We start from the raw sequence: 16895 nt of genomic DNA, 5'->3' as shown, positions 1-16895 counted from the left end.
TTGAGACAAATAGATTTCTAAACCCTTGTTAACTGTATGAAATTTGTGTATTTTCTTGTAATATGTTTTTGTGGGTAATGAGACTTGGTGATGGGTTGACTTGTCCATATTGATTAATTGTAATAATGAAAAGGGATAATAAATGACAATGTTATTAATTGTTTGTGTGTGATGTGTTGAGAATTGTTTGAATGACTTCGTTGAAGGATATTTTTCTAATAAAATAATTAAAAATTGAATATAGCATAGGTAAGGGTGAAGGATGTGGGTCTTGTACCAATGGTTTGACGAGCATTGGTATGAGTACCAGTGTTATAGGAAAAATTTATTACTAAATAATGCGGATTGTAATTCAAGAATGCCAAAACATATGAAATTAGTTGATATATTATTGATTAAACTTATTATGTGTGGTAATGCTCTTTATTGAATCTGTATACTTGTGATAGATGAGGTAATTACATATCATATCAATATTTGATTGAAATGCATCATCCCTTTTATTGAAATCATATTGTGCCCATGCATTAAGATGAGCTTGAGTATAAGTTGGGCACATAAAGATCGTCCGTGCTGGAAATGGTGAGATGTTAAGATTATAACTTGGGCACGTTACGTGAAGATTGTCCGTGTAGAATTTGTTTGATTTATGATAGTGCGTTGAGATTATCCACACAGACACATGAAGATCATTCGTGTCGGTATATGGACCTTGCGAGTGCCCCATGGGTCATGAGTCGAGAATATAGTGTATATACGATTGAGAGAGTACTTGGTATTCTGAGGCATATCATTTCATGGTATCATATTGCATTGCATCCCATGGCATCCCTCATTCTTTAAGATTTTGAGTTTTATTAGTGGTTGAAGTACTTGATATTTGATGAACTTAGTCTTGTGCTTTGCTGATATCGTGAGTGCCCTTTTATGAAAGTTCTGATTAATGAATATTGTGTTTGTTGTTGATGATAAGTAATTTGTTAAAGTGATTGTTGTTGAGTTGGGTGTTGTGTAAACAGTGAACTCTTAGATTGAGATGTTTTTATGTAGGTTGTAGTTGTGGAGGTTCAGTTAGAGTGTAAGAAGTACCCATATTTTATTTCCTTAGCTTGTGTTCAAAAGTTTACTTGCTGAGTACCATGTGTCTTGGTACCAACCACTTGCTTCTACGATTTTCTTATAGGTTACGATCCTTGATTTTGTGATACTTCCCATCCTCTTATTTTTCAGAGGCTTCTTGGAGATATGTGAGTTAGCTGTTTTTCATCTCAACATACCTTCTTCTTCTTCTTAATTATGATTGTGTTCTATTCTACAAACAATGTCTTATCAGACTTGTACTTTTCTATTCAATTGTAATACTTTAGAGACTAATACACGTGACAATCAAATTTTTGGGGTACTTTTGAGTTGATTATGAAATTTCTGCATTTTTTTGTAATAGTTGAGTTTAGTCTGACTTGTCTTCGCGGGATAAGACGAGTAACATTACATCTATTTTTTGTCATGACCTAAAGATGGGCGTGACGTCTTATCCCACCAAGATAAGTCATCTTAAAACTTAATCACCTAATTAAGTACAAAAATAAAACAAAAGTCCAATAACAATTCAACTTAATTGAATTCCCAAGACCTGGTTGTCATCATGTGCAAAAACCTCTAATTTATATACTAGAATTGAAATAAAATAAGTCTAAAATGACGCTGTCTTTCAAGTAAAAATGAAATCATAAACGGGAGTAAGAAGGTTCGCTGAGAGGACAAACAACTACCTCAAAAATTTGTACAAGCAAGGGGTGAGTATCCAACCACACGGTACCCAACAAGCAAACTTGTAAAATACAAGATAAGAGAACAAAATACGAGTATTCATTACACCCTATCCGAACCTCCACACTACAACCTGCATAGAACCAGCCCAACCTAACAGTTCACAGTTCACAAAGCACACAACTCAATAACAGCACTCTAACATGTTACAACTCTTAATAACAACTCAATATTTGTCAGTCACAAGTTTCACAAAAAACACTCACAAGATCAGCAAAACACAACTTCAAGTTCACCAATGTTCAAAATGTGCAATGTCATGCAATGCAATTTCAAATAAAATAATACATGTATGACCTAATGATACACATCCGATGTCTCTCAGTCTGGGACCCATGGGGGACATATCTATCCATGCATCCATCGTGGGGTGCGATACGATCCTCGATAATAGTAACCATTGCAGCACGTGATGCATTCCTCGAAATATAATATCCATCGCGACGCGTGATACGATTCTCGAAATGGTACATCCTCTTATCACATAACACTTATCACAATCACGTTTCAGAACTAATGCAAATGACATGTTCAAACCAATAATGAGAAAATTACCATTTTGATAAAAAGACACATTTCACAATAATGCAACCATAATCCGGCATCAAAAAATAAGCAACAAGTCAAAATCATTCTCAAACATAACACAAGAAAATACATGAATTTCATACGCTTACCAAGGGCTTAAAAATCTACTTGTAAGTCAATCGAATAATCACTCTGGGATTTGAGCCTTCCCTTTCAGTCGAGCTTCCGAATCGATGCAATCTATTCAAGTATATATTCAAAATAAGGTTTCGGAACTAACACTACACACATTATTATGTATTTGACCTTAACATTAAAATTCACCCAAATTTATAATCAAATCCCAATTTTTTCAGTATCATAATTCGAATGGTACTCACAAAATACTAGTCATCTAATATTTAAATATACATCCCAATATATCAAAACTTGAATCATAATATAATAACTTAAATATAAAAATTACGCCCAAATGACGTTATAATCATTTAAAATTTATTAAATATAAATTAATAAAATGATTCGGATTATATTTAATTCATAAATATATTAATCCAAATAAATATTATGGATTGATATAATTGAGTTAAATATTTAAGTCCAATAAATATGGATTTAATTAAAGTCTAAATTAATTGATTTGGGCTACATTGGATGAACCCAATTTGTTAAACCCAATCTCATCTCATTCTAGAGCCCATCTTGGCGCCACGTGTGCAGATGATGTGGCATGCCAAGTAAAGTAAGAAAACCAATAGAATCATGACATGTGTCAAAGATGACAAGCCCACTCCATAAAGCCCAAATGTCACGTCACTTAAATCTGATTGGATGAACAGAATCCTATTCCAATCGCAACTCCTATATCCTAAAACTATAAATAGGGGTCTTCATAATTCAGAAAAGAGACAGAAAATTCTAAACAAGAAGCTAGAGAAACTCTGTGGTACAAATGCCATTTAATTCTCTACAAAGCTACAAGTTTAAGAATTCAAGCATTCAAGTTCAAGAACGATCAAGATCAAGACCACCGAATTCAAGAATAAGCTCGAAGCCCTTGAATTCAAATAAAAGTCAAGATCAAGATAAAGTTCAAGTTCAAGTTCATCATAGATTCAAGAACAAGCTTTAAAGCCCTTGAATTTATATTTGAAAAGGCGAATTCAGATGAATTATAGAGATTGTAACACTCACATTTGAAATAATAAAATTGATTGTTGCTGTAATTTTCCGTTCTTGATTATTATTTTCTCGACGCGAATTTTATTGTCTACTAATTCTGGCGCGCCCAGTGGGACAATCTCTACCTCTCATTTGAACTTTTCAAACGTCAAAGAATATCAAGATGACTTCCATGAACAACAGCTCTCGATCAACCGCCTCTAAGGTCACTAGCTCCAAGTTCTCTAGTGAAGTTGAAGACATCCTTGGTGTTACCTTTGGAAGTTTTGGAGCTATTACGAGAAGCAAGGTTGCTACACTAGGACAACAAACGCTTCAAGTGTTGTCTGCGTCAACTCCTGTTTTTGGGTCTTCGACTCCAAAAAGAGAAAGTTCCTCCACAAATACTCTAGAATGAGGAAGTAGTGTTGCTGAAAATATCAAGAAGACATTGTCTCTACTTGAGCAAGATGGTTCCGAGAAATCCACCACAAGGGAGAACTATGATTCAACTTATGAATCATATCCACGTATATCGAGTCACGTGAGTCCACTGAAAATTAACTTACGTGACAATCCATGTTACTCTCCTGCATCTCCGATGATCATGCAAACGATGGTGACTGCTGCTTCCTCTCCTGAGGAACAACTCGCAAATCGGATGAAGTTGGTTGAAGGATTGACGAAGCATGTACAACACCAAGAATCTCGAATTGAAAAGTTGATGGAAAAGATAGAAGGACTTTTAGATGGATATGCGAGCCATGCACCTGGAAAGGGCATTGAAGTTCAAGAAATCGAAGATCCTGCTAACGAAGCCCCGTTTGTTAAAGAGATGCCAGTTTCTTCTGAAGGAATGATCCCACTCGATCACTTGAAGGATTTTATTGAAGGCACTATCAAAGATAAGTATGAAGTCTCCACCAAGTCTTCTCATATGTATGCTAAGTCATACACTGCTAGGATTGATAACTTTAAAATGCCTGCTGGTTATCAACCTTCCAAATTTCAATAATTTGAGGGAAAAGGAAATCCAAAACAACATGTAGCGCACTTCATGGAGACATGTAATAATGCTGGAACATATGGAGAGTATCTTGTCAAACAGTTTGTTCGCTCTCTAAAAGGAAATGCCTTTGATTGGTACACGGATCTCGAACCTAACTCTATTGATAGTTGGGAGCAACTAGAACATCAGTTTCTCAATCGCTTCTATAGCACAAGGCGCACAGTGAGCATGTAGAACTCACAAATACTCGCCAAAGGAAGGATGAACCGGTCATAGATTTCATAAATCGATGGAGGAATCCGAGCCTAAATTGCAAGGATAGGCTCAGTGAAGCTTCTGAAATTGAAATGTGTATTGAAGGAATGCACTGGGAGCTTCTTTACATCTTGAAAGGAATAAAACCAAAATCTTTTGAGGTTTTAGCTACTCACGCTCATGATATGGAGTTGAGCATGTTATCTGCCTGAAAAGATATGATTGTTGTCCATGATCCTCGCAAAGGAAGGGACAAATAGGAACCCAAGAGATGGAGCAAGTTTCTGCCCAGAAATGACAACAAATAATCCATGAGTGTAAATGTGTCACCCGCAAAGTTCACCACGAATGAGGGCATAAAGCAAAATGTGAGAACGACTTTTCAAGCACGTTCAAATCAAAAGTCGATGCTAAGGGAGATGCAAGGAAAAAGTATCCCTTCTTGGATTCTGACATTTCTGAAATTTTTGATGAATTGCTTAAGTTAAAGCTCATTGACTTGCCAGAGTTGAAGTGACCCGATGAAGCTGGAAAAAGTTATGACCCAAATTATTGCAAGTATCACAGACTTGTAAGTCATCCTCTTGAAAAATGTTTTGTGTTTAAGGATAGAGTGATGCGATTGGTTAACAAAAATAAAATTATCCTTGATGATGAGAAGTCTAGTTCTAACCAGATCTCTATCACGTTTGGGTCATTGGATCCGATCCAAATGTATATCTCTAAAAAGCATGAAGAAAAGCCAGTAGAACAGGAAGTTAACCTTGACACTGATGAAGATCTGAAGCCAACTTACTTGAGTGTGTTTCTAGAAATTGATGAAGAAGTCGCTTACATGAATATACTCAAAGAATATAGAGATGTATTCGCTTGGAGTTATAAAGAAATGCCTGGATTGAATCCTAGAGTAGCAGTCCATCAATTGGCAGTTAAAAATGGTTCTCGTCCAGTTAAAAAGCTCAAAGACGTTTTAGACCAGACTTGATTCCATTGATAGAAAATGAAGTTAACAAACTCATTGAGGCAGACTTTATTCGTGAGGTCAAATATCCTACATGGATTTCAAGTATTGTTCCTGTGAGGAAGAAGAATGGTCAAATTCGAGTTTGTGTTGACTTTAGAGATCTCAACAATGCATGCCCTAAAGATGAGTTTCCTCTTCCCATTTTAGAGTTGATGATTGATGCCACCACTGGTTATGAGGCAATGTCGTTCATGGATGGTTCTTCTGGATATAATCAAATCCGCATGTCACCAAAAGATGAAGAACACACTGCATTTCGCACGCCAAACGGTATTTATTGCTACAAAGTGATGGCATTTGGTTTAAAGAATGCCGGCGCCACATATCAAAGGCCTATGCGAAATATCTTTGACGACTTGATCCATAAAAATGTTAAATGTTATGTTGATGATTTGGTAGTAAAGTGAAGGAAGAGGGGTGATCATTTGAGAGACTTAAGGATGGTGTTGGAGTTACTTCGAAGATATCAACTAAGGCTGAATCCATTGAAATGTGCCTTGGGAGTTACTTCCGGTAAGTTCATTGGCTTTATTGTGAGACATCGAGAAATTGAAATTGATCAAGCCAAAGTCGATGCAATATCAAAGATGCCCGAACCTCGAGATATTCATGAGTTAAAAAGTCTCCAAGGAAAGTTAGCCTACTTGAGAAGGTTCATCTCAAATCTAGCGGGGAGATGTCAACCATTCAGTCATCTCATGAAGAAAGATGCTCCTTTTAACTTGGACCAAACATGTAGCGAAACCTTTAAAAGTATCAAGTCGTATCTAGCGAAACCTCCGATTTTGGCAGCCACTATACCTGGAAAACCATTGATACTCTACATTGCATCACAAGAAAGGTCCGTAGGAGCCCTGTTAGCTCAAGAGAATAGTGAAGGCAAAGAAAATGCTCTTTATTACTTAAGTAGAACGATGACGCCAAATGAGATAAATTATTCGCCAATTGAAAAGTTATGCTTGGCACTGGTCTTCTCAATTCAAAAGATGAAGCATTATTTTCAAGCTCATGTTGTCCACCTTATTTCTAGAGCAAATCCAATCAAATTTGTTATGTCAAAACATGTCCTTAGTGACCGACTAGCAAGATGGTACCTCCAATTCCAATAATTTGAGATTGTATACATTCCTCAAAAAATCGTGAAGGGACAATCACTAGCGGATTTCTTAGTAGACCATCCTATACAAAATGATTGGGACTTAACTGATGAGTTTCCTGATGAAGATGCGATGTTAATTGAAGTTCAACCTCCTTGGAAAATGTACTTTGACGGGGCTGCACATCGCGGCGGAGCTGGTGCTGGCATGGTGTTCATTATTTCACAAGAAGAGATTCTATCATTCTATTTTACTCTAAAACAATGTTGCTCCAATAATGTGGCTGAATATCAAGCACTGATACTTGGACTTGAAATGGCCGTTGATATGAAACAATTACATTTACAGGTCTTTGGTGACTCTCAATGGTGATTAATCAACTCTTAAAAAGTTATGAGGTAAAAAAGCCTGAATTGCGCCTTTATCATGATTATGCTTAAAAATTGATAAGATTGCTTGGGGATGTAAACCTTCAATATGTGCGTCGAACTGAGAATAAGAAAGCTGATGCATTGGCTACTCTAGCTTTAACGCTAACCCTTCCTGATCAAACGCAAGTAACTGTCTGTCAAAAATGGATAGTACCACCGTCAAATGAGGAAGAATATATTGAAAATAAACTTGATCATATTGTCACCATTGTTGAAGCTGCGAAAGAAGATCGGAGACAACCCATCATTGACTACCTATGTTATGGGATACTTCCACAAAATCCAAAAAGAAAAAGTGACATACGTCATCGTGCACCTTGTTTCCTTTACTACAAGAATACATTATATAGGAGATCATTTGAGGGTATGTTATTACGATGTTTGGGAATCGAAGAAGCGATTCAAGCTTTGCAAGAAGCACACTCAGGAGTATGTGGATCACATCAATATGGACCAAAACTTCACTTTCACATAAAGAGGATGGGGTATTACTGGCCAACCATGGTAAAAGATTGCTTATATTACGCCAGGAAATGCGATGCTTCTCAATTTCATGCGAATTTCATTCATCTGCCACCCGAAGTATTGCACCCAACCATCGCATTTTGGCCATTTGACGCTTGGAAACTAGATATTGTGGGACCTTTACCAAAGTCTTCTGGTGGACACTTGTACATCTTGGCTGCAACTGATTACTTTTCAAAATGGGCTGAAGCTGTCGCTCTTAAAGAGGTGAAGGAAGAGAATGTTGCAAATTTTATCCGAGTAAATATTATCTATCGCTTTGGTATACCTCGCTATATAATAACAGACAATGGCAAACCATTTGATAACAAGTTAATGAACAAGATTTGTGATCTTTTTTACTTTAAGTAGCGTAAATCTTCTATGTACCATGCCGCTGCTAATGGTCTTTCTGAAGCATTCAATAAGACTCTATGCAACCTGCTCAAGAAAGTTGTCTCCAAATCCAAACGGGATTGGCATGAAAGAATGGAAGAATCTTTGTGGGCATATAGGACAACATATCACACACCAACTCAAGCAACACCATATTCACTTGCTTTTGGAGTTGAAATAGTCCTGCCACTCGAGCGTCAAATACCCTCCTTAAGACTTGCTATTCAAGAAGGGCTCACTGAGGAAGAAAATTCTCGATTGCGTCTTGCTGAGTTAGCACTTGATGAAAAGAGGTTAGAATCCCAACAAAATCTTGAATGTTATCAAGCTCGTCTATCTCGTGATTTTACTAAGAAGGTTCGCTTGAGGTGCTTTCAAGTTGGAGATCAAGTTCTCGCGGTAAGAAGACTAAGCATTACTTTGCACAAGTATGGGGGCAAATTTACCTCAAAGTGGGATGGACCATATGTCGTGCAAGAAGCATATTAAAATGGTGCTTACAAGCTTGTTGATGCTAATGGCTTAAGGATCAATCCTATTAATGCCAAATTCCTAAAGAGATACTATTCTTGAAGTGAGATGATGCTCCTTAAGGTACGAGCCTAAATTGCATGTCACTCCTGGCCCGCAAGAGTATAATCTGTGTACAGCACAACCACAAAAACAAGAATAATCAAATCCCCAGAACTACGTTGTGACTTGATCCTCTTTATTGAGGTACGTAGGCGCTTAGAACCATATTCTAAGTTCAGTTGCATGAGTGTCAAAAAAATGTTCCCACTTGATCTATTGCATGAAAGTCAAAGCGATATATATTTTATTTTTATCTTTTGTCTCATCAAACTTAAGACTTGCACGAAGTATTGATGGGTCTATGGAAGGGGCAAAGCCTTATAAAATACGAATCTCTTATTTGTACGGTGGAATTCTTTAAATTAGATCAAGTATGCAAATTGGAATCATTATATTCTTCGAGTTTATTATTTGAAGTATCCAAATTCTCCAAGTATACATTTTGAAGTATTCAAATACTCTAAGCATGAAGGTAAGACTTCAGGTATATAAGTAGAAGTCTCCAAATGCGTATGTAATTGAATTCCATGCCTAAAGGTGCACGAGGTTTGTCCATTTGCACATTAATCTAGCTTTGTTGCGGATTATCCCTCAATAGATCTTTGAATTTCTATGTTTTAAGGTAGACAAACTAGTCCCTTTGCACGTTAAGCTAGGACTTTTCACGGATGTATACTTAAAAGAATCTTTTTAAATTTTCATGTCTTAAGGTGGACAATATTTGTCCCTTTGCACCTTAAGTTGACCTTTTCACTGGTGTATATTTAGAAGGATCTTTAAATTTTTCATGCCTTAAGGTGGACGATATTTGTCCCTTTGCACCTTAATCTAGCTTTGTTGCGAATTTATCCTTCAACGAATCTTTAAATTTCTATGCCTTAAGGTGGACAAACTTGTCCCTTTACACCTTAAGCTAGAGTTTCGACGGATTTATCTTTAAAAGGACCTTTCAAATTCCATGCCTTAAGGTGGACAATATTTGTCCCTTTGCACCTTAAACTGGTCTTTTCACGGGTTTATTCTGTCTCAAGTTGGTTAAGCATTCAGGACCTTGTAACACCTTGAGTTTATTTTCAAGGCGGGAGCGTTACACGGTATCCTATTAAAGCTTCAATTTGATCAAGCATTCGGGACCTAGTAATACCTTGAGTTTATTTTCAACGCGGGAGCGTTACACGGTATTCTACTAAAGCTTCAAGATGGTTAAGCATTCAGGACCTTGTAACACCTTGAGTTTATCTTCAAGGTGGGAGCGTTACATGGTATCCTATTATCTTCAAGTTGGTTAAATATTCGGAACCTTGTAACACCTTGAGTTTATTTTCAAGGCGGGAGCGTTACACGGTATCCTATTAAAGCTTCAAGTTGGTGAAGCATTCGGGACCTTGTAACACCTTGAGTTTATTTTCAAGGCGGGAGCATTACACGATATTCTATTAAAGCTTCAAGATGGTTAAGCATTCAGGACCTTGTAATACCTTGAGTTTATCTTCAAGGCGAGAGTGTTACACAGTATCCTATTAAAGCTTCAAGTTGGTTAAACATTCGGAACCTTGAAACACCTTGAGTTTATTTTCAAGGGGGAGCGTTACACTGTATTCTAGTAAAACTTCAAGTTAATTAAGCATTCGGGACCTTGTAACACCTTGAGTTTGTTTTCAAAGCGGGAGGGTTACACGGTATTCTAGTAAAGCTTCAAGTTGGATAAGCATTCGAGATCTTGTAACACCTTGAGTTTGTTTTCATGGCGGGAGCGTTACATGACATTCTAGTAAAGTTTCAAATTGGTTAAGCATTCGGGGCCATGGAACACCTTGAGAGTATTATTTATTTTTTTGTTAAGACATGGACGTTAAACACATTTTCATGTGATAAATCTTTTCATTATGTATCCATAAAATATAAAAAAAATTTTGTTGATCTACACAAGTGAAGGAGAGATTGTTACCCGTCAAGATGTTTAAGACCCGGAAGGTATTAAATCTTGAATCTTGGATGTGTTGTAGAACTTTACGTCTAGATTCAGAATCATCAAGCGGATTGTGATTTCATTGTTCCTACGTAAAGACACGAGATTTTTAGTAAGCCACACAAATCTGAAAATTTTTAGCATGGCAGAATCTAGAGTTAACTTCAAAAAATCATATAGAAAGATTCTGAAGGTATTAAATTTTGAATTTTGGATATGTTAAAGATCAAAAAATCTAGTTTCCTAAATTAAACGGTTCATGATTTTTATGTTTATACAATGAGATATGAATTTTCTACGACGAACATGTCAGGCTGTAAAAAAATGAAGAATTTTTAGCATGACAGAATCTAGAGCTAACTTCAAAAAATCATCTAGAAAGATTCTGAAGTTATTAAATTTTAAATTTTTGATATGTTATAGATCGAAAATTCTAATTTCTGAAACATCAAACGGTTAATTATTTTGATTTTTCTACATTGAGATATGAATTTTCTACGATGAACATGTCAGGCTGTAAAAAAAGTGACGAATTTTTAGCATGACAGAATCTTGAGCTAATTTTAAAAAATCATCTAGAAAGATTCTGAAGGTACTAAATTTTGAATTTTTGATATGTTAGAGATCTAAAAGCTTAGTTTCTGAAAAATCAAACGGTTTATGATTTTGAGTTTTCTACAATGAGATATGCATTTTCTACGACAAACATGTCAAACTGTAAAAAAGTGACGAAAATTAAAAAGAAAAGAGGAAAATTACCTTGAGTATGCCCTTTTCGTCGTAGGCTCACAATCTGTAATTGAATATAAAATTATGGAGACAATGTATCTATTTATAGATGTCATGTGGTGGGATAAAATCCTTCTCCCAGTTCAATTACAATTTCTTTTTGGCTTAGCAATAAAACATATATATGAATATGAAATTGAGTAGGATTACAATTCCTAGTTCAATTACAATTTCTTTTTGGCTTGGACAATAAAACATAATATGAATATGAAATTGAGTAGGATTACAATTACTAATTCAATTACAATTTCTTTTTTGCTTGGGCAATAAAATATTTATATGAATATGAAATTGAGTAGGATTACAATTCTTAATTGAATTATGATTTCTTTTTGGTTTGGGCAATAAACCATATATAGGAATATGAAATTGAGTAGGATTACAATTGTTAATTCAATTATAATTCATTTTGAACTAAGGTGAATTTAGTAACCGGTTAATACTTCAAGCCTAGTCTCTAAAAGATAAAATATCTCGACAAGACTTGAAGCAGAGGGCATTTGTAATCATTTAAAATTTATTAAATATAAATTTATAAAATGATTCGAATTATATTAAATTCATAAATATATTAATCCAAATAAATATTGTGGATTGATATAATTGAGTTAAATATTTAAGTCCAATAAATTTGAATTTAATTAAGTCTAAATTAATTGATTTGGACTACATTGGATGAACCCAATTTGTTAAACCCAATCTCATCTCATTCTAGAGCCCATCTTGGCGCCACGTGTGCAGATGATGTGGCATGCCAAGTCAAATAAGAAAACCAATAGAATCATGACTTGAGTCAAAGATGACAAACTCACTCCATAAAGCCCAAATGTCATGTCAGTTAAATCTAATTGGCTGAACAGAATCCTATTCTTATCGCAACTCCACTATTCTAAAACTATAAATAGGGTCCTCATAATTCAGAAAAGAGACAGAAAATTCCAAATAAGAAGCTAAAGAAACTCCGTGGTACAAACGCCATTTAATTCTCTACAAAGCTACAAGTTTAAGTATTCAAGCATTCAAGTTCAAGAACGATCAAGATCAAGACCACCGAATTCAAGAACAAGCTCGAAGCCCTTGAATTCAAATAAAAGTCAAAATTAAGATAAAGTTCAAGTTCAAGTTCATCATAGATTCAAGAACAAGTTTTAAAGCCTTTGAATTTATATTTGAAAAGGCGAATTCAGAGGAATTATAGAGATTGTAACACTCACATTTGAAATAGTAAAATTGATTGTTGCTGTAATTTTCCATTCTTAATTATTATTTTCTTGACGCGAATTTTATTGTCTACAGACGTCAAACAATACATTAGAGAATTGTATAAATTTCCATCCTAATTTACCATCTGCATTCTTATATACATTGAAAGGAATATGATGATAATTATAATACTTGCACCGTTACATGTGCAAAGCCGCCAGAGCAAGGGATCAATATCATGTGAAATCACCACAGCCCCCTTCCCTTTACTATCACTACTACTATATCAAATTAATAATTCGATAATAATAATAATACATGAATCACCACTGCGATCCTCACATATATCACTACTACTATACTAATTTAATAATAATATAAAACTAATGGTTGCCTTCAATAGTTTCAAAAATCACGAATCACCACTATCCCATTAATTAATGAGTAATTAGTTTAAATAACCTTCCAGAATCAATTGATGTAAAATAGAATTGGATCTAAATTGAGATTGATTATCAGGAGGTCGAATCTTTGTTTCTGATCTTGCACGAAGTCTCATCTAGGGTAGTTTTCTTTCACTTTATTTCTTTGAATTTTGAATAAAAATTATAAGTTAAAAGTATTAAATTTCACCAACTTATTTTTAATATAAGTGGTAAAAATGGTATAGGATCTTAAATAAATTATCACTTTAGCTCATTAACTATCGATTTGATAATTATCTATAATTATTCATCCATTAATTAATTGAAGTTAAACGAATATTTAAAATTTTCAAAAATGACCTTCTGGTTCATCACATTTTTGGACCGTGACGAAATAAAAATTGTGAAAAAGGACATTAGCTGGATCCAAACCCGTCTCTAGGGTGATTCCTCTAGGCTCTTGTTTGTACCAACGACATTAGGACATTTATATGCTCCTCATAGGTGTACTGTTAATTATATCATAGTTTCTGTCAATTTTTCAAGATAAACATACATATATACATATGAGTTTTTCAAAGTTGTCGGGTGCACGTGCACCCAATTTTATAGGCGTGTGTTTGTCCTCTGCTTGAACCCAAGTGATGAGTGAAAAAATTAGACACTTGTCCCTTTTTAATTGGTAACATTATAATTAGTTAGTACACATAATTATTGATACTAGTTTCACGGCATGTGTGTAGCACGTGTGTATAGTATCATATAGTATACGACGTCGTGAAATAGAATTATTATTATTACTAAACTAAAGGTGTTTAGTAAATGATTTTAATTGAAAGAACAAAAAACATGTTTTTATATGATTAATACAAATTGTCATAGAGTTATTTTTTTTAGATCAAAATAACTTAATATCACTGAAACATTTTAAAATACATTCAAAATTTAAATATTGAGAGGAGTGGGATTTCATTGATAGTATATTTTTTACTTTACTCAATTTTGTAAACAAATTTAACCAATAAAATAAAAAGTCAATAACAAAAAGTCACCAATAGTCTTTCTTCTTGAGGTAATGAGCATAAATAACATACACCATTCAAGTACAATTTTCCTCTTAAATATTCATTAAAATTTAGTATGCGCAAGACACTAACAATGGTAACCACAAATATTTCAATAGTTTATCTTTATAGCTAGTATATGTTTAAAAAATATTACTTTCTCCGTTTAAAAAAGAATGACTCCTTTCTATTTTAATCTGTGTTAAAAAGATTGACCTCTTTTTTTTGTAACATTTTAATTTCAACTTTCTACTTGACATGTTTAAGACCACAAGATTAAAGACAATTTTATACATTTGACATAACTTTAGTTTAGGACTACATGATTCAAAAGTCTTATTTATTTTCTTAAACTCCGTGCCAAGTCAAAATAGACAATCTTTATAAAACGGAGGGACTATTACTCAATGAATATTTTAGTACGACTATCATAGAAAGGTATTTTTAAAAAATATATATATATTTATAGTGAATGTCATCAATGTTATAAGTAGAATGTTATAAACAAAAAAAATGTAACATCAAAATTACTTGTGAAGACAATTATGTCATTACAGTGAATGTTGTAATAATGAATGATGATTTAATAGAGGTTTGAGTGCATGTCAAATATTTAGCTTGACCAATTCTTTGTTTCAGATAAGTAGCTTAATATAATGTTAATATATGAACAACATAATCTATGGTGAAAAATATTTCATTTCTTTTAGTTTCTACCTTATCGTTGCAGAATTGTAGTGATCTCTTTTTTTCTTTTGTTGCATACATATGATGTCTAATGAAAGTATCTTTTATCTTATAGAAGTAGTATCGTGATATAAAACATTAAGGCTTATTCAATTTAAAAAATAGATGAATAAATTTAAAGTATTTTTATAGAATCTTTAATTTGATTTAAGATCATTTTATGATCCATCACAATATCTATTTTTAAATAGCTAGCAAATAGGGTATCTTATGACATAACATTTTCTTAGTAAGTGAACAAAAAATAAAAGGAAGTTTTTCTTTAATCATTTCATACTCAATATAAATATAAAAAAGAAAAAATATATGGACATTTCATAGGCAATAACGAAGGAAATAGAAAATATATGTTCATACTATATTCACTCTAATTTTTCATACGATTGAAATCTGTTGCCACCTTTAGTTTGCATTCTTCATTCGTTTGTAATAACATATCGATTAAAAATTAATCAATATCATATTAAAAGTTAAAGTGAAAATCTATTTTTTGAAATAGTGGACATGAAACTAAAACTAATAATTCAATAGACTACATTGATGCTAGTTGTTTTAGTTAAATTAGGAAGAATCTCCTTCTTTTGAGGGTAAAAGAATAAAAAATAAAAAAATAAAAAAGAAATATCTTACCCAATCACGAGTCTTTTATCACATCTGTTTATTATTATTGTCTCTTCTACAAGTTGATATACTAATTTACTACAAAAATAATTTACAAGGTGTGCATTCTTCACTGTTCACTCATAATATTGATACTAATTATTAAATTCTCTCTCTAATCAAAAAATAAAAGAAATTAACAAAAAATAAAAACAAGAAAAGAGAAACGAAAATCCCCAGACACTATATATAGAAGTTTCCTATGTGAAAAAAAGTTAATGGTTAATTGCATATTTCTCTGTTATCTTATTTTCTTCTTTATAATCTAAATCTTAATGTTACAAATCTCGACGAAAGATATGAATGGATTGAACATGAATCATTTTATGAAAATTTTAAATGTGTCAATTTTTCATAGGAAAGAGATCTGAAAAAATTTATAAAGAGTGAATGGTTGCGATTTATGATCGAAGGACATGAATTTTGAAATTATTGTGAATATTCAAAGAAAACAAGTCTGTTTTTAATAAATAAATATGTAGGTTAATTAAAAGGGTATTAATGTTCTAAAATGATATAAAATAATATTGAACTATGTATGTGATGAAATTGTAAGAAGAAAAATATGAGTGTGAATTGATAAATGATTTATTACAATTTGGTCATCAACTCTTTCATATGTGATACCTCAAATTTCACTAAATTTCACACATAATCTACTGTTGCAAATTACACTTAAGATTTTTTAAGAAGAAGAAGAAGAATAGAATACATAAAAAAAACCTGTAGTTTGAAAGGGAGAGGAAAACCCTCTATGTATAACTAATAAATAGTATTATGAAAAGGTGCTAATTGTGGCTTATAAGAAAAGTTACAATCCTTTGAAAAGTCAGTACTCCATGAAAAAGTCAAAACTCTTTGGAAAAGTAACAACCCTTTAAATAAATCACAGCCCTTCGAAAAAGTCAGAACTCATTTAAAATTTAACAACCATAAAAGAAGTCACAACCTTTCATAAAAGTCATGATTCATATGAAAAGTCACAACCCTTTAATTATTTCGAGTCATTGCTTATCAAAAAATTGCATGCTCGTCGGAAAACTAACATCTCATTGGAAAAGACACAACTCTTTGAAAAAGTCATAACCTTTTGAAACAGATATCATAGTCCTTCGAAAAGTCACAACTCATCTAAAATGTCACAACCCATCAGAAAAGTCATGACTCATCAGAAAAGTCACAACCCGTTTGTAACGACCCATTTGATAGTTTTGAGAACTAGAGATTTTT

This window comes from Solanum lycopersicum, chromosome 10 (assembly GCF_036512215.1).
Source record: "Solanum lycopersicum chromosome 10, SLM_r2.1".
Lineage (NCBI taxonomy): Eukaryota > Viridiplantae > Streptophyta > Magnoliopsida > Solanales > Solanaceae > Solanum > Solanum lycopersicum.
Note: the sequence above shows the minus strand (reverse complement) of the source record.